The sequence below is a fragment of the Kryptolebias marmoratus genome, linkage group LG3, assembly GCF_001649575.2.
Source record: "Kryptolebias marmoratus isolate JLee-2015 linkage group LG3, ASM164957v2, whole genome shotgun sequence".
In the NCBI taxonomy this organism is placed as follows: Eukaryota; Metazoa; Chordata; class Actinopteri; order Cyprinodontiformes; family Rivulidae; genus Kryptolebias; species Kryptolebias marmoratus.
Window position 1 is genome coordinate 23,713,035 of NC_051432.1, and position 19,872 is coordinate 23,732,906.

Sequence of the window (19,872 nt, forward strand, 5' to 3'; positions counted from 1 at the left end):
GAGGGAAGTTTCCGATTAAATAACATTTTGATTCAAAGGTATTTATCCTGAGTGAGCAGCTTACTGCGGTTTTAAAACTTCACACTCTTCCGTTCGAACTGAAAATGCTGCCTGGATGAGAAGAGAAACGTCTTCAAAAAACAAGAAAAAAAGTTCTGAACTGCAGGATCGCCGCGAGCTGGAGGGTCGAGAAACTAAACCAACTTTCATCCTCAGAGTTAAAATCTGTTGTTTTTTTTCATTTGGTTCTGTTTCTTGTTTTCTAACAGAATGAAGTTTGGAATCAAAAGTTTCTTAAACTGAGGATAAAGTATTTTCACACCTTCTGAGCTTCACCAGCAAATGCACGTTATATTAACATTTGAGCTGATCAAATAAAATAAACCCATCAGATGTTAATGTAAATAATGTTGTCACTTCAGTTTTTGCTTGTCTTGTTTTGAAATCTTTGTGAAAATATATTTATTCACTCATAACTATATAAGTACGTGCATGCATAGTTTCTATAAAAAAGACAAAAGGTGCTTTTTAAAGGATTATCAAGTCATAATAAAATCTGAGGCAAGGCGTAATTAAGGCATTTTTTCTTTTAAATTGACTTCCAAATGGCCATTTTATTGCAAGAAGACCAACCCGTACAACCTGCTCTGAAATTAAAAATATAAAATGGTTGGAATATACCTTGGCTAAACCTATCCACGCAGTGTGCAGCGAAGCTCCTCTAACTGCAGGGTGATCCAGTCGGACGGGATGATAGACGCAGATAGGTCAGGCTGTACTCTGTGTCGAGCCTCGGGGTGTATCATCCCGGCTTCCTCGGATGCAGCCATTGTGACAGTCATCATCTGTGCCGCTCAAAATAAAAGAGACAGAGGCAGAGAGGAGCGGGGCACGCTGGGTCACTGCTGCTTATATAGGCCATTATATTTGTCACGGTGAATGTGCGAACGCTTGAAAATAGCTCCAGGCCTAATTGACAGTTAGGTTTTAATGGGTCGCTGTAGGGGTTTGATGATTATTAGGCTGTTCAGTGAACAGAACAGTGCCTCCGTGTAGCCGAACCGGACATTTTGAGTTCATGATTTACAGTCAAAACAGTTTGGCTTTGACTTTTGCTCCATCAGATATCCCTGAACAGTGGACACAGGGGCTGCAGGGACATGAATGGCGCCATTGTTTGAACACAGCAGCCTCTTTATTTTGAAAATTAGCCAGGAATTAAAAGAGTGGGCTTCGTGTGAGACCGCAGCTCTTGATGTCTCTGGCACCGCAGTCTTTAGGTGTAACTTCTTTCGTGGTTTTCTACTTATTTCTTTTATAAATTAAAAGCCTAGCAGCGGAGGAATGCCACTTTGTTTTGGACTGAGATCATCTTGTGTTAAAAAATGACAATAACATTATCCATCCATCCATTTACTTTTCTCCTTTCCGGGTCACAGGGAGCTGGTGTTTGTCTCCAGCAGTCACTGTGTGAGAGGCGGGGGACACCCTGGACAGGTTGCAAGTCCATCACAAGGACACATAGAGACAAACAACCATTCACACCTAGGGACAATTTAGAGTTACAAATTAACCTAACATGTATGTTTTTGGCCTGTGGGAGGAAACCGGAGTACCCGGAGTAAACCCACGTGAGCACAGGGAGAACATGCAAACTCCACCCAGAAAGGCTGGGAAGTGAATCTGCAACCTTCTTGCTGGGCGACAGCTCTAACCACTGCTCCACCACGCCGAAATAACATTACATGTAATCTTATTCAATATATTAGGAGCTCACGTTCAGAATATATGTTGTGAAGGACTCTCAGCTACTACCACATAAAATTTTAGCTTTATATCTGTAAAACTGACCTAGTTACGCTAATTTTTGTGTTGTCTAATGTTGATTAGCTGTGGTGGCCATCTTGATTTGGGTTGACTCCAAACGTTAATGAGTTGTAGACGTACATCCAGTGGTTATTTCCTGAATGTTTCAATAAAATCTGCCAATTGGTTCTTGAGATATTTTGCTAACAGACAAACCAGTTTGACTCCTAAAATTAACACTAAAGACCTTGTGCAACTAGTAGCACTTGGAGTATGTGTTGCTGATAACTCTCAGCTACTATCACACCAAATTTTAACACTATGTCTGTAAAACTGACTGAGTTATAGACACAAATGAGTTGGCTGTGGCAGCCATCTTGAAATAGACTGGCTCCGAAAGTTAATCAGCTGTAGAGGTGCATCTGATGATTATTTCCTGAAAGTTTTATTCAAGTCTGCCGAATAGTTCCTGAGATATTTTGCTAACAGACAGACAAAAGTTGACCCTAAACAGTTAATTGCAAAAGCTTGGCTCCAGTCTCGTCCCATAAACTCCCAGTAAACACGAAGTCGCCATGAATCTCACCAAACACCCAGCTCTGTCTTTGATTCAGTGACAGCACTCGTTTATGTGTCTCTGCTTTACAATACTGCTCTGTGTCCGTCTCTCTCGGCTCCGCACCCCGCAGGAAACGGCCCCTATTGTCCCCAGGAGAGGAAGCGGCCCCAAGCGGACCAGCTCTGGGTTGATGGAGACGGCGGTAAATTATTAATCCTCGCTAACAAATGGAAGCCTCACACACACAGAGCATTGCCGTCCGTCTGCATAACTGACTTCAGAAACACTAAACATGAAGCAAGACAATAAATACTGCTTCATTTTCAATATGAGGGCATGATTTTAGCCACCAAACTCCTAAAATAAGCTGATTATAGCTGAAAAGTGCCCAATAAGGCACTCAAAGTTTACACATTTTGATGAGCAAAAGTTTATTTATTCAAACATGTAAGACTTGCCATAAAAACTGTGGACTTTTCAATAACAAAGTAATGGTCTGTTGATGTTTCTTCATGGAGATTTTCTCTTGCTTTTAGCTGCAAACATTTATTGGTACGTAAAATTTAGCCAAAAGAAAAGCATATTTGAGAAAAAGTGCAACTGTAGTATTCTAGTTTTAGTGGATTTTTAAAAATGAGTTTTAATTCAGATTTCTGCTCTTTTTCTTTGCAGATTTTCCTTCAAGAATTTTGTCCTAAACGAATGTCTGCATGTGTTTACCTCAAATGACAATTCGGAATATTCCTTGACCTTTGACCTTGAACTTTGACCAGATTGCCACTAAAGTTTAATCACTTGTTCCTTGTACCATGTTTGACGTTTCCTGAAAACTTCATGAATCTCAATTTTAATTTGAGTGATCTTATACACGCAGACAGGCAGACAGACAGACGCTACCGAAAGCATGGCCTCCTTGGCGTAGTTAAGGACATATTAAGAGGTTAACTGACGGAGATCTCGGGTGTTTTTCCTCTTCGTTCAGTGTTTTGCCACTAGAGGCAGACAGAGACTCACAGCATGTTTTGTGCTTTCAGCCTGTGTTGTTGGCCCTCAGGGTTAAAATGCCTCAGCATTTGCTTCAGTCACATGTGGTGGCCCCTCTATAGTTTGATCCTGATAAAGTAAGTGCTGCATCTAAAATTACCATCCACTTTAGATGTCAAAAACAGTCTGAAGAGAATGCAGTTACTAACAGATTTAAAAATAACTGAAGAAATCATAAAAACATTAAATGCACATAATATTTAGTTGCTTTTCTTTAGGCCTAATTTTCAGACTAAAGGTCTGTAAAGTGTCACAAACTACAAGCTTGATGAGTGTTTGGTAGTACTTATAAATAATATATTATGAGACAGCTCATAAAGAGTCAGTTTGTTAAATAATGCTGGAATGAGGCGGGTTGCAGAGACAAGACACCAGACTGACCTCTTATTGTCAGTCTCACGGGTTCAGGTTTCTTATTTTGTAACGCCACCATCAGAAAAATCCTGAACATTTCATCTGGCTGCCGCCACCTTTGCTGTTGAGTCACGGCTGGAAAGCGCGTTTCGTTTGCGAACTACGTTTCCCATGATGCTTCGCTTTCGAGATGACCAAACGGAACGCACGAACGCAGCGCGGACCCAGCCGTTGAGACAGCTGAGAGCTCCAAGTTTACCGAAGGAAGAGAAGGGGGGCCGGGAGGAACTTTAGAGCCGAGCGCGACCTTGAACTGAAACGCAGGAAGTTGACATGTAAGTTGCATTTTTATTTTAAATATATATTTTATTTTTAATTGACAGGCTCGCGACACTTCGCGGTCACCTCCGTTGTTGTTATTTGTTTAGTAAACTCGGCAGAGGGAAGTTCCCACAACAACGCCGCAGAAAGGAGGTGGGCGGATTCATTCATGTTGTCATTACTTTAACACATTCACAACAATCATTATTATGATTATCGTTCAGGCGTTAACGTAAACGAAACATAAACTTTGATAACGTTTGTGCTTTAGCTGGGCTTGCTGACCTTTTTGCTAGCAGTGTCATTCAAAGTGAGGGCTAATTAGCTAACATTGAAACTACTATTTACTGATAAACCCCTGTTAAAAGTGCATTAAATTATTTTTTCATTAGGTGTGATTTGTATCACTTGATTTTGTTAGTTCAGCTTAGTAAATATAGCTCATTCTAATGGAAATAAATAGTCCAAAGCCTCTAATTAATCTCTAAAACATCATATATATATTTTGCAGCTGGGGATTTTTAAGTAACGAGAACTGATAAACATCTGAGTTTTACCTCAGTCTATCAGTGACTCAGACAAGGTGCACCCACTGTACTGTGGGCAAACTGTTGAATGAATGGTACCTTTGTGTGTGTAAACCTCTTTTTATTCCCTGTGTATTCAGCAGTGTTGACTGAGATATGCAACGGAGGCATTAACGGAGGCAGGATGAGACGAAGCCCTGCTTACCTGACTCCAGGTACGGTACGAGAAGTAAACCCCAACATGAGGCTTCACGTATGGCGAACTGAAGACAGAATAATTAACTCGATTCAGAAATAATCCCACAAACGTCTTCTCACATCAACACACATAGCTGTGTTTTTAGAATTTTTTTATTTGTTTTTGTTTTGCAGCAGCACTTTTGTGATTTAACTAAAAATGTTCCATTGTTTTAAGGTGTGGCGCCGTTTGTCAGTTCGTCTGCCTGTCTGCCTGTCTATGGACAGTTTCTTGTCCGAGCTCTAAATTGATGCCCCTTTAATGTAGGAATGTCAAACTGCACAGCTGAACACCTCGTGGGTCAAGGGTGATCCCCATTGATTTCAAAGTCATGGGGTCAACGCTCAAGGCAACAGGTGACCGCTTTGTGAAAACCTTGTTTGTGCTCCAACTCTGTGACGGTGTGAAGTGGGAACGTCAAACTGCAGAGCTGGACTCCTCGTGTGTCAAGGGTGATCCCTATTGAGTTCAGGGTCACAGAGTCAAAGATCAAGGTCAATCAGCCAATCACGTTGCAGCAACTCGGTGCATTTGGGCATCTAAAGACGACTTCAAACCAAGCATCAGAACGAGGATAGAAGGGGATTTAAGTGACTTTGAACGCTACGTGGTTCTTGGTGCCAGACCGGCTGGTCTGCTAGCTAAGAACAGGAAACTGAAGCTCGCCAAAACTGGACAATAAGAGATCGGATAAACGTTGCCTGGTCTGGTGAAGCTCGATTTTAGCTGCGACATTCAGATGGTAGGGACAGAATTTGGTGTAAATGACGTGATGGCATGGATCCGGTCTGCCTTGTTGCTGGTGGTGGTGGTTTCGGTGTAATACTGTGGGGGATCGTTTCTTGGCACATGTTGGGTTACTTCATACAAACTGAGCATCATTTAAATGCTGCAGCCTACCTGAGCGTTGATGCTGACCGTGTCCGCCTCTTTATGACCTCAGTGTACCCATCCAATGATGGTTACTTGGAGCAGGATGACGCACCGTGTCAAACTGGTTACTTGGACAATGAGTTCATCGAACTCTGACGGCCTATCCTCTGAATTTAATCTCATAAATGGATCTTTTAAACAGAAACTCTCCACTGTTGGACGCAGCAGGCTTTGCTGCAGCTATTCCTGTTTTAAATAAGATCAGGAGAATTATATAAACTCAACCAAGAAGGGTTTGAGATGCCAAAGACAACTTTGCGACTATTTTGAGAGATTTTTTTCAACACTATCAACATTGAGCGACAAGACTGAGCTTCTTCAACTCAAGGGAAGGAAACCCCCTCAGATGTTGAGACATTTTAGAGACTCCCTAGCGTATTCGGTTCATATCTCCTATAATTCAAATACTTTTATTTGTAGTTTCTGTCTGAGTCAGCTCTGTGCGGTTTTTGTTTCCAGTATTTTTGCCTTTGTGAGCTCCATGCTTACCTGAACATTCCTCTGCTGTTGTCCTACAGGTAATAGGTTTTTATTGTCATTTTAGAATGATTTTTAAATTCAAAGTCAAGGTAAATCACTATCAAGGGTGAACCTACAAAGCACATTCAGGCCTAAATTAGATCAAAGTAGACATTTTTGCCTTTAAAACAATTTTATTATTATTTTTAGGTAAAGGTTTCTACGAGTCATAAGACTGATTTGTTAGCAAAATCCTGTAATATGTCTGATTCAGTGAGTAATTAATCACTGATTAGTGTCTGTAAATCAATGACCAGCAGTGCTGGGAAACAGACTTGATGTTGTCGTGTTGATAAGGGCTGAACTGTAGGAAAATATCTCATTTGAATGATATTGTTGAGGGCAGAGCCTGGATCTTTGTGGCGTTCGATGCGAACGACTCCTCACGTGAGGAGCAGGAAACTCAGGACTTGTTGTACGACAGCGTCTGGTCGTTGCAGACTCACTGGCTTCTGATTTGCTCCGTTTAAGCAGCTCGTCTGTTCATTGTGCTCGCTGTGTGATAAAGCAGCACGCCTTTTCAATGGTGGACGTCCCTCCTCCTCCTCCTCTTCCTCCCCCCTCTCATTCCCGTGTCAGCCCCACCTCCAGCCTCCCTCACTGTTGCTTTCTCTCCTCTCTGGCAGGACGCTCTTAGGGCAGAGAAGAAGCCGGCCGGTAAAGCAGCACCAACCATAAGGAGCCTGTAGTTTAATGGGAATACGCCGAAGGAAGCAGAACCGCTCCTGCACAGAACGTCTCACACAAAGTTAATTCCTTTAGCATCACAGTAAGTTGTTTTCTTACTCTCATGTACTCAGCATTATTGCTCATGAGCTAGTCAGATGTTGATTAGCATATTGCATGTCGTTTTTTTTTACTCCTGTCCTGCTGCTGTGGTGAGCGTTTATCAAAATAACCACTAAAGCTTTTACCTGATTGAATTCCACAACCAAACCAGATCAGAAAAATTAGTTTATTAAAGTGGCAGATTTATGGGTCTTGATGGGTCTCAAAGATAAATTTGTTTGTCTGCAGCTGTAAAACCTATTGCACATGGCAAAATGTTAGCTACAGGGTTAATGTATCACATAAATGATTTCCAAACTATTTAAGTTTAGAATAACCCCCAAAGTCTTTAATGTCTTTCACAGTGTCCTAAAAGAGACAGTGCTTCAAAGTAATCAGTAATACAGTTATTGCAACACAACCAAGTAAATTTAATCAAGTATGGTTTATATTTTAGTTATTCATTCAAGGAGTTTTAGTCAGTGTGTGAAGGTCAGCTGTGTGCGAGTTGTGATGCAAGAAAGCTGTTCTAATCTTCCATCAGAAGTAAAAAAAAAAATGTTAATACAATAAAATAAATGCCAAAGTTTAATTTGGGGTATTTGAGATGCATTGTAAAAACTCCTGGAACATTCCTTCAAAGTTTTTGCCACCTGATGACTTTCTTTGACACCTAAATCCTGCTCACTGCTTGAGTCTGAACTTTGGATAGCAGGGATGAGAATTCACAGACTGGATGAATTATTTCAGCTCTGCCTTTTGAGGCGGCCGTTTCATTCCGTCTTAAAGGTCTCAGCGCTCGGTAACTCCGCAGAATGCATCAGTTCTGCACTAAAGTAATCGTTCATTTCAAGTCAGGCAAGTTTTTACCCAAGTACGAATCTTAAAAAGGATGTTTTAAAGTAATATTGTTGTTTGCATTCCCGGACCACACTTTGAGCTCACTGTACACATGTTGGGTGACCACATCAGGGCCTGCTTTAGGAGAAAAAGTGTTTTGGTATTTTTTTTTTTTTGTGACCACTTTCCTTTCAGTTGCAGTCCAGATATAGCTCCCCCAGTTGTCAGGGTGACATTCCTGCTCAGAGTAAGCTTCTCTGTTGCGTCCCATGCCTCCTTTTTAAAACTCTTGTTGACGTTTAATTTTGCTTTCTTAGACAAATGATCCGTTTTAGCTGGGATGACTATGTGAAGATTGTTACAAACTAAATAATAATGACTTTTTTTGTATAGTATAGCTGTCTGACTACCAGGAAAATAAAAGCCCAATCACAATTTTCTTTTAAAAACCCCCAATCTTTGTCAGCTTATCAGCCCCACCCCTTCACATTTGGTGTAATTGAGAAGCCCTAAATGTCCTCTATGGATGTCAAAAAGAGTTAACTCAGGAGTATGCTGTGGGTAGAGATATTCAGGTTTACAGATATCCTTTACAGGTAGTCAGGAGGATGCTGCCTGGGCTCATCGCTCCATTTGAAGCCTTTTTAGTTATTTTAACGCACCGGTCCTGCGTGTTTTATTTTATATTTGACTGTACACCTGTCCTGTCATCATGATGCAGGCTTTGTTTGCATTGTTTAGACACGTGTGGGGCGTTTTTAAAGCAGCTGCGTTATTAATAATACAAGACACTGCTGTGGATATCCCGTCACAACACATCTGTGTTGTATAAAATTGATCCATGACCATGTGTTGGATTTCAAACATCCAGTTTTTGAGCTTTCACTGGACTCTCATTTATGGCTGATATCACTAAATGACCAATAAATGTGTCCTGCTGGAAACCTGGCACAAGGACGGGAGGCAGGTAATGATTAACCACGCTGTTCCTGTAAGTCAAAGTCACAAAGTCAGTTCAGAGAAAAAACATTTCCTACATATGATGTCATTTTATAGTGTGACACCTGTCAGTTTGAGATTCTGTGGCTTTTTGTGGCGCCAATATGACTCAGGAACTAATTTGGTCTTTAATGTTGTTTACTTATATAACACACACAACGATAACCACTGTAATCTAAAAGTCGTTTATTAACTCCAAAGGTTTTCAGCTCGGGATGTTGCAACAAGTTTAACTCTTTATTTAATTTAATTTTTTGTTATGCCACCTTTGAAGGTGAGGCGCAGCTGAATCGGTGGGATTTTCATTTAAGCGTGTCATATTTATTTGTCGCATGAGCAATTAAGCGTTACGTTTCTAGGTAACGAGGATATGCGTGCATCTCTCGTCAAACACAATTTGCAGCTTTATTGGACTATAAATGTCTTGTGATCTGCTTGCCTGAGTGTGTGTGTGTGTGCGTGTGTGTAAGCAGGTAGCAGTATTGTGATATGTTTATTTTGTGGATGTGCTGTGGCTGTTATCCGATGCACGTCGTCTTATCTGTGCACTCCAACATATTGCGCATAAACTGTTGGGTCATTTTGTACCAGCTGATAAGGGTCGAATACTTAATCCAGCCTAATTATTGGGTCTAGGATCATTTTTTACAGATAAGGGAAGTCTGAGTGAAATGTTTAGAAAAAAAAAAGATTTTGTTGTGTAAATCGTCAAACATAAATCATGCTTTAAATATCAAATTTCTGCTTTATTCAGCTCAGCCTTCAGACTCCAGTTATATTAAGTTGCTTCAGTTTTCCATCTTATGTGTTTGTTCTTCTTTTAAAACCTACACAGAGGTGGTTAGGTGAGTTTATTTGGACTTCAAGGGACTTAAAGCAGCTCAGGGTCTTATTTCTGTTGCTGTTTTTGTTAATCCTGCACATGTTTTACTAGATTTTGAAGGAGGAAAAATAAAAAACTCAAAGGCAGTCTGAGTTCCTGTTCAGTATTGTTAACTTTCCTGTTCTAATAATAATCTTTCTGAACAGATGTAGACCCGTCATCCTTTTAATTCAAGCAGCTACTTCCTCTCAGAATTTGAATATTGTCCTTTTATTTTCTTAAACCCAGTTTATTGGTTGTATTTAAATGTATTGGACTAAAAAAAAACAAAATAAGGACAATATTCTGCCAAACCACAGTGAGATTTTAATAGATATTCTTGCAGTTTTAAAGAGAATTTCCAGATCTACGATAAAATTTACTTTTGCTGTGCAGTATTTTCCCACTTTTAGACCAATTTATAGCTAATATTTCCCTTTTATGTCTGTTTTGCTGCTGATTCAATGGTAATATTGACACATGGAGCACTGTAATCAAATGAAACCCTTTCAAAAGAAATAATCTTTAAATTACTGGCAAATATTCAGAGGTTTAGGATGTGATAAAAGAAAATCTCATAAGTTTAAAAAAAAAATAAAGCCAGAAAGGCAACAGGCTGCAAATTAAAGTTAGGTGAATATCACTTTATTTGTAGAGTTTACATGTTTTTCTGCTGCTTCTTTAAGTTTCCCTGCATGAAACACAGCTTCCTCTTACGTAGCGTAGAGTAATTATGACTGTATATGCAAACAGTGTTAGCTGAGACGGCCGTCTGCTTGCACGCCCGTAAACCGGTGACCTTCAGCGGGCTCCACCTGACTCGTGTGTGATATCAGGACACTGAACACGATATACACTGAATATAATAAAGAGGGCGCAGAGGGCAGCAGGTTTAGTGGCTCAATTAGACGTTTTTCCCTTTCGCTCTCGTTTTCTGTTTTGAGCTCCTGGATGTGTCTTCAAAACCAAGCGTGTTTATTTCAAACTTTCTTTCTGCAAACGTTCAGTAATCAGGACAAATAAAAACAAAACAGTGAAGTGAAATTAACACGCTTTGTTCACTGTCCTTCTGTATGACAGATCGATGAATTGGCAAATCGATGTAACATCGTTGAGATCAGGAGTTTGTCACAGAACGTTTCTTTGTTTTATGTTTACCGAATTTTCGGGTGGTATTATTTTACAGAATGAACAGCTTGGTTGATGGGTAAAAATCTAAAAGTATCGGCCGAGTGCTTATCAGCAGCTGGCCCTAGTGGAGATTTAATCTGAGTTTTCTTTGGTGTATTTCTCTTTTTGCTGCTCTCCTGTGAAGCTCAGGCCGGTGAAGCACCCAGCAGCAGCTGTTGGTGTTCGGTCTCTCCGTCTCACCTGGACCTCCTTCAGACTGGTCTCAGGTGTATCAGGTGGTCTCTCTCTCTCTCTCAGTTCTCCTTCTTCTCACTCAGTTTGTGAGGACTGAGCTCTCGGTACATTTACACACATCCCATATTCCTTCCATGTCTTGATGATGGATTTAACAGAATTCCCGGGGATGTTTAAGTCCCTGACTTGTACTTTTTAATAATCTTTTCTCCGAGTTGAATTAGGACAGTCGCTTTAAAGGGGGTGAATATTTATGCAGTCCCTAATTTTACACGACATGTTTTTATTTCATTTGCATTACTCTGCAGAATTTGATTTCACTTTGACAAAGTTTGTCCAAAACCCTTTTTATAGGTGCTGTAAACTTACAGTGAGCTGCTTCCTGCTTTGTTAAAGATTAAATCAACAGCTCTCAAATCTTTGGGCCTGTGACCTTTTTGCAAATAAAGTAGTGACTCTTTGGTTGTAATTTATGTAACCTGAGAGTACAGACAAACGTTGCTGTTTTTAACTTTCTTTATGACCAAAGAGGCAAAAATGTGGGACTTTTTTTTTAAAGGAGAAGGTTGAGAAAAAGTAGTTGTTTTTTTTTGGAGGAGGTGATGAAAAATATTGTGCTGAATAAGTATAGATCATGTCTGGTGTTTATTATGGTTTTATCTTTTTGAGGAAAACAAAAACTAACATGATAAACTGTCCAGATTTTTGACTCTTTACGTCAGAATAGTCCCACTTCGTGTACAAGAACATCCTTCACGGCACATCCCCATCTTAGTTCTCTGTTTCTAATTACTTGTAAGTAAACACAGTTGAGCAACTCACAATTTCAGCTTGTTTTTTGCAAAATAGAAAAGTTTTGTCCACATACTTTTTTCCAGGACTTTTGCTTTTATTGCATGTATTTTGATGGTCGAAATGCGGCTTCTTCCCATTCAAGATCCCTGGAGAGCGGCTGCATCCTGACTGTAGATATGAATTATGGGTTTAAACTAACTTTACGTGTAAACACAGCTGAACTAACGAGATTAAGATGTTTTATATTGACTTATAAAAACTAAAAGCCTGAAGGATTTATTGTGACCTCACTGCTTCAACAATCAAACACATTCATAGCAGCTTTGTGATGCGTTCAAGAGACCTTAGAGACTTGGAAATATACACTTTAATATCACTAATTGTGGTCTAAAGCAATAAATTTTCTTTCAATATAAATTTTCTTTAATTCTTGACTTATCAAAGTAGTATTTAAATCAATAAAGGTAGCCATATTTTTGACTAATGAAATTACAGTTTGTAATGCTACAGAAAATTACAAAGCTATTGTTCTGTTAATAGTAGAAAATCCCAAACTTTTAAATTGCTTTTCAGTATTTCTCTTAAAGCACCAAGATGTAAATTTGAATTTGAATCTCTTCTTTCTAGTAGACATATGCTGTGATTTTTTTCAGCATTGTTTAAATCTGCTGATCTGAATTTTATTCTTAGTTTTCCTTTCTGTTTCCTGCAAAAACATGTTTAAAATGAATCTTACAACGAAAATTATAATGGCCGACTTTCAGAAAGCTTTAAATGTTTTCAGTTCTGTTTTGTTTTTCTGAAAACCTTCCCCGAGCTCCTGAAAGGTACTTTCTGTTCACTAATCTGCCAAATTGAAGGGCCACATTAAATAATCTGGATTTGTACCCAGAAGGCGCTGCTTGAAATTTTAGTTTTATACCTACGAAGCCAGGCGTTCATCAGCAATGAATCAAAAAGAACAAATCTATCAAGCTGTCAGGTAAAGTGAAGGAAGGACAGCTGCATCAGACAAGCCTTATGGGTGGGGCTGATTTGCATATAAACACAAAAGCTGAGCTACAGTATTAATGTTCACTACTTTTGCTGCTGGAAATAATAACGAATGAGTTCTGTCTCCTCAAAATGAGCGCTCTAAAATAAAGTAATCTTTTATAGTATGCAGACTGTGGCTCAGATCTGCCAGTGACATGGTGTTTTCAGACCCTCCCCGTGTTTAGGAAGCGTCCCCCCTTCAAAGACCTTGAATGCAGGCGTCCTCCGTCCCTCCCCCCCGCCTGCGTCTCTTTGTGTCCCGTGGGCCTCAGCTCACGTACACACTCTCCTGGAAGGCTCAGAGCTGGCCCAGGCTGCGCTCCGAGGTCAAAGGCAGGCGTTGCTGCTTGTGTTACACAGGTTCAGCTCTGCTACGACATGAAGCCAAAAACTGAAACCTTTCTTACTGCAATACACCTGATTCATTTATATTATGTAATGAACAAAGGTGAAAGGCTTCCAAACCTTTTACTCAAGGAACACAACTATTACTGTATTCATGTTTTATTAAAAGGCAATTTTTCAGTGCTTTTGATTAGATTTTTTTGCATAGAGCATGGACCAACCCACACCAAGATGGCCGCCACAGCCAACCAACCCTAGAAAACACATTATGGCGATAACTCAGTCAGTTTTAGAGAGGCCTTTAATTGTACAATTCTTGCTCACAAAGATGTCAAAAGTATGACTGTTAAAAACAAAGGAAAGGTATGTTTATATTAAAGTCAGCGCTATTTTCTCCTATCCAAAGAAATATATATATATATATATTTTTTTTTTTTTTAAACGGTTAAGGAACCACTTAATTCTGATTAGTTCAACTTCAGCAGAATCTGTGGTTTTTGTTTCCTGCTGCAGCTGCACGTCTGCAGTCCAGCTTCTGCTTCTCCATCTTTCTGCAGATTCGAGTGCTTTCCACTAATCTCTGCAGGAGCTTCCAGAGCGCATTTCTAAATTTATTTTTCACTCTGTAACAAATTCAATTCAAACTGTAGCAAAGCACCATTAAGCACTTTAAACAAAACACACTCGAGTAAAACTCAGCTTGTTATAAAAACTACTTAAAATAGTACACAAAATACTTCTCCTTTGCAGTAATTTAAGTAACTGTAATTCCCCACCTCTGGTGAGGACATTAAATGTCTTGCACGTCCTTCATGTGGCTAAACAAACAAACAAAAACCTCTGATGACATTTTAAGTCTGTTTTTCTGTTGCCATCATTCCGCTTGGCGCTCAAATCTTCTCCGGAGCTGCATTACCTTCTGCTTGAAAGATGTCCTGGCTGATTACTCTTCTTTTTTTTTTTTTTTTTCCTCTGGCAACCAGCCTGGAACAGTAAAAGGACAAGAATATAAAGGAGGAACTTTAACTTCACCCCTGAGTCTCACCAGTGGCTGTCAGACTGGGGCATGTTTTAAAACCACTGCTGTGTTTCTGTAAAAACACTAAACTGACACTGTGTTGGAAAATGGACTCCTGTGTGTATGAATGCACAGCCTTTTATTATGAAATTAAAACATTTTTCTACCCACGGTGTGTCTGGTGAGTGATACTGGTCTGTATGTGTGGTTTGACCCCTCTGACGAGATTAATGGAGATGTGTTGGCCGCAAATTAAATCAAATCACTCAGCTGATTGAAAGTAAAGAGCAGCAGGGATATATCTGCTGCTGCTGTTGATGGTGCTGTTCTTTTAGGGCAGGGGTGTCCAATCCTGGTGCTCGAGGGCCACTATCCTGCACGTTTTACTTGTTTCTCTGCTCCAACATACCTGATTCAGTGGTTAAATTACCTCTTCATGTTCTGCAGAAGCTTGTTAATCACCCACTGATTCAAATCAGGTGTTTTGGAGCAGAGAAAAAAGTAAAACATGCAGGATGGTGGCCCTCGAGGACCAGGATTGCTCACCCCTGGTTTAGTGGGTTCATTCCTGTTGAACCAGGCCAGCATGTATATGTAAACGTGGCAAAATGCAACCAGCAGCACCTGAGCCGCCATGTTTCTGCGCCGGACTTACACGGCTGCCTGCCCCGCATGTTTTATTGACTGCCATAACTGGGTCGAAGCATCAAGTGTCCCTTTGTTGGCAGCCTGGGAAGAGCGTCAAGCTTTTATGTAACTTCAATTAATGAGAGAGGCATCATTTTAATAATAACACACAGCTGACCGCTCAGCTGTTCCAACTGTGAGAAAACGATCATTATCTATCAAAAAACCTGCACGCATGTTTGCAGAACAATTCCTGTTCACTAATTAGCAAACGGTCAGACCGGTTCAGCAGAAAGTGTGAGAGAAGCAGCATCTATTTAAAATCTGGAGATGATGCTTTTAATTTTCTAGCTATATGCAAACTATATTGCATCATTTTTAATGTCAACCTCATTCGATCTGAATCCTAAAGTCTTTGTTTCTACGGTCAAATTCAGCACGTTTGCTCTGATCCGGTCTGTCAGGAACACGAGCGCATCGCTCCCGAAACAGATCTTAACTGGCATTTTGTGGCAGTAGCTTCAGGCAGTAACAGTTCTGTGTATAATTTATACACCAGCCACCTTCTCCTCCTTTGCATTGTGTTTATGGGAGAAAAAGGTTTTGTTGGGAAACCTGATCTGTGTCACTCCAGGAGGTGGTAACACTACCTGTGTGACCCTAAAATCCGGACCTGAGGCCAGGCCCTGTTTTGTTCATACCATACTAAAAGACTATTCAGTTTGATTAAAAAACAAAAAAACAAAGGTTTGACGTTGGGAAACTTTAAATCTTTAAAAAAATATGATCATCTAACGTCAATAGATGAACCAGAAACAGCAGCCAAGATATTAAATTCAATTTTGAGCAAATTTTATTGTCACTGTTATGCTGGCTGGCATCAAATGTTTATAATGAAGATTAATACGAAGAAATATACATTTTTAAATCTGTCATATCTACAGTTTAGTCATAAACTTTATAGAATTACACCTAACATTGAATTTGATCATGTAAGTGTGATTCAATAACACTGAGCTGAAGAAATGTAAAAAAAATAAACAAAACTCCAAATCTTGTATGAACTGCAGTTAAATGTCAGACATGTTATATTTTGTTTCCTGACAAGTTCTGCATTATTTTAAAAAATAGATTTATATCCCAACAAAGTAAATATTAAGACCTGTTGCAGAATAAAAGGTGTCTTTCTTTTAATTATGTAAGGGCTTAGTTATTTGTTATGATGATTTTATTGTGTTTTATTGTATGATGTGAAGTAAAATAATATTAAAAAGAAAGAAAACCATAATTATTCCATGATATAAGCATTGAATATTGTCCACAACACTGCAGTATTTATCAAAATTACTATAATTATAGTATCATGGAGCCCTTTTTTGACACACAGCTATTAAAATATTCTAATGTCTCTACTTTCTCTTATTTTCTCTTTCTTTATCTCTTGAATATTTTTGTCTAGACATCACCTGCCAATCCAGTGAGGCTCCAAAGTCACCTTTATTTCGTCCCTGAACCACTAGAGGGTGCCAAACTCTAAAGGTTGTCTTCAACTCTCAGGCAAGCTGTCCCACCCTGCGTCCTCTCCTTCATCGTCTCCTCCAGCTCATCTTTCTCCTCCCTCCTGGCACCCACGGGCCCTTCTGGACTCCCAGTCAGCCCTATCCCTCCATGAGGGGCCCGGGGAGGCGCCGGGGGCCCTGGATGTGGACCCCCAGCCTCTTCAGCATGCTTCAGTCGGGAATCTCAGCGAGCCGGAGAAACGGTCCCACCACGATGTGTCCACTCTAACTGGTAGGTCTTTTTTATTAATCCAAACATTCAGATTAGTATGTTAGTGTTGTAGTTTTGTACATTCATCAGTAGAGGGCAGTGTGGCATTATATTCAAGCTTCATGTTCTTCGTCTTTCCTTTCTTTTCTCTCGCTCATAAATGACACAAACATTGTCCACGTTCAGACCTTTGTTCGGACCTGCCGGAGCTGGAGATTGTGAGTCTCCTATCAGAAGGTCAACCCAACTACACGCTTCGAGCCGACAGCGTGTTTGGATATGACAACGACGACTGGCTGCACACCCCTCTGCTGCCGCCAGAAGTCGTCCTGGGACTCACACACCAGCAGATCGAAGAAACTTACAAGTACTTCTGTAAGTAATGTTGTTGTTGTTTTATTTATACACCACTTTTATTGTAGATGTTTAATTAACAGCAATAAGTCTATTTATTTTTACATATTACTGCTTTCTTGTAGGGCTTCATGTTCAGAAATATCTCACTGCTGCCATAAAAGTGAATGAACTTTTATTGTATTTTCAAAAAAACTTGCAAACTTTTGGAATACTTAGCAATTTATATTTAAAAGGAAGTGACCATTTTTAGTTTTTACTTGTCAAATTCAGTTAATGCACTAAAACAGGTTCAAGGGTGTTAAATGTTGATTTGCCAATAGAAGAATTGTGCTTTTAAAGCAAATTATAAAAACAGCATTCTCTTAACAGCAATAAAGAGTCACAGACAGAATGTGGAGTGAAACATCTTATTATTCATCAGGGGCGGACTGGCCATCGGGAGCACTGGGACATTTCCCGGTGTCCTGGCTTGCTCAGCGATCGCCAAGGGGCGGGACCAAAAACTCGATTCGGGTCGCGCTCGATTATTTTAAATAAACAATCTGTGCCATTTGTGCAGCTCACGGACTGAGCAGTACCGATGGAGAAAGACAGACAGAACCCCTCACCCCCTGCTTTCTCTTTCTGAGGCTGTCTGTCACAGCAGAGCACAGAGACACACCAGATCAAACACCCGGTGTGTGTCTGTACGTCCGTCGTTTGTCCGGTTTGGGTCATATAGCTTGTTAAATGGAGCGACAGAGACAGCCAAATTAAAGTTCTGTAAATTAATGTTTGTTCATCAGGGAGCAGCTGAGACAGAAACAAAGATAGCTCAGCCATCAGCACAACCGGCTTAATGAAGTTAGTTCCACTTTGAGGAACCTAAGGGAACAAACGTTTAAAATTTTATAAAATATAGAGCAAATTTTAGAATAAGGTTAATGAATAGGATTGGAAACAAAATATAATGTTTATTGCTGAAATGTTGGGGAATTAAGATTTTGTGTACCCTTCATAAACTCCACAAAGGAGTGAAAAAGAAGTAAAAATTAGTTTCATGTTACAGGGAATAAACCAACACCTCTGCAGTGCACCACCTGTGTACCTCCCATTTGTTGTGTGATTGATTGTCATATTCCTAGTGAGTTTAAAAGGGTTTATATAAAGCATAATGCAGGGCAACATGATTTCAGTTTATGTCATTTGAGCACCACAGCAGAAACGTTTATATTGTAGGTATTCAGTTGATGACGTGTGCAGACGGCGTGCGTTAAAAGTGCGCTCAATTGAACTCAGTCTTGATGGTTTGCGTTAATCGGGTGGTGGTGGCCTGGATTATTGTCCCAGTCCGCTCCCAGTCTGCTCTTCACCTCCAACTTTTTTTTTTCCACAAAGTTCAGTGGAAGATAACATGCATCTTCTGTGAAGTTTGGTGCCTCCTTTCCTTTTTTATTTACTTCATTTATTGCTGAATCTTGCCCAGATGAATCAGAAATGTTACTCTGATGTACCTCAGCTCCTCTGGAAAGTTTTCATCCTGCAGTTTTGCCGTCACTGTCAGCACCTCGCTTTAATACGGGAGCTACAAACCGGAGAGCCTGTAGATTTCTTCTGAGTGCGTCTCTTGGGGGAAATGTTTAAATTTCTTCTGCAGAAGCAGCAAGTATTTTCCCTTGTAAAATCAGAGTGATGTCTCTTTGTGAACAGGTTGTAAAGTATGAAATCAAAAGCTCTGATAAGATCATTTATATTAACTGTTTTCTTTTACTTCCACTCATAAAACACACTTTGATTTTAAGTGCATCTTTTGAGCCAAACTGGAAATTTAGTCGCCTGATATGCTTGTTTTTAAAAAGGACTGGCTACGCTAGCAAACTGCTGTCTTTCTGTCCAACGTATACAAATACACCTGTGGCTCTAAATCTGACTATCTGCTCAGCATCTTCTTCCAAAATATAAATTATTTCCTGCAGGTCAGGTTTTCAAATGAAATGTATGAGTAAATTTTTATTTATTTCATATTTTTCCAAACAATTTCTTCTCCATCAACAAGAAGACTTTTTAAGGTTTTGATTTGTGAGGAATAAAGAGTCAAAGTTAGTTTATAAGAGTCCTCTGTCACATGTCTTTGTGTTTATTTATTGATGACAAAATGAACCAGATCTCTGTGAGATGTTTAGTTTGTGGTGTTTTAGGTGAATGAAGCTTCCTCCCGCTTCCCCCCCAGATGCTTCCAGGTTAAATCCTTTATTTTTGAGTCCCTGATGTCAGATGTTATCAGACCAATTACCTTGTTGTGCTTTGGCAATCTGAGCAGTTTCTGCTGAAGGTCAACAGGCTGTCTATCCTGGTGACTCTGACATCATAATGACAGTCTTGGCACGCCTGTTGGGACACACAGAGTTTATAATTAGATGCAGTGGTTGTCTAGACTTTGGGATGTGAGTTGCTCTACAATCATTTAAACTGTTGGATACTGGATGCACTTTTTAACAACAGGTTATTTACTGAACATTATAGTTTTATTGTTGTAGTTTCAGGCTCATTGGGTTCGCAAAAGCAAACAGAAGTGTGCAAATACCGCTTTGCTTCTCTGCTTTATAACTCCAGTGGATCAATTATTTTCCATCTCCCCCATTAATCGTTTTCTCTCTGTGGCACTTATTGTAAAACATTAGGGAACAAGTCAATAATAAGAGCTCCCGTGCACTCTTTTAAATCACTATTTTACTTTTAATTTGTTTTTGAAAAGTCTCCAGGGAAGGTGGTAGAAACAGACCAAGTTTATTATCTTGGCTGATAGTGAGA

General features: G+C 39.8%; 1 long non-coding RNA gene across 2 annotated transcripts; it reads left to right on the plus strand.

Annotated features, from left to right (window-relative positions):
• The first annotated feature begins 3,836 nt into the window (after positions 1–3,836).
• Positions 3,837–16,625, plus strand: LOC108236387. 2 transcript variants are annotated; one of them, XR_001808597.3, is made up of 4 exons: positions 3,837–4,098; positions 4,752–4,826; positions 6,928–7,070; positions 16,415–16,625. It is a non-coding gene; the product is annotated as an uncharacterized LOC108236387 (long non-coding RNA). The 2 variants fall into 2 exon arrangements; XR_001808598.3 differs by having other exon boundaries at positions 4,755–4,826.
• The last annotated feature ends 3,247 nt before the right edge of the window (positions 16,626–19,872 follow it).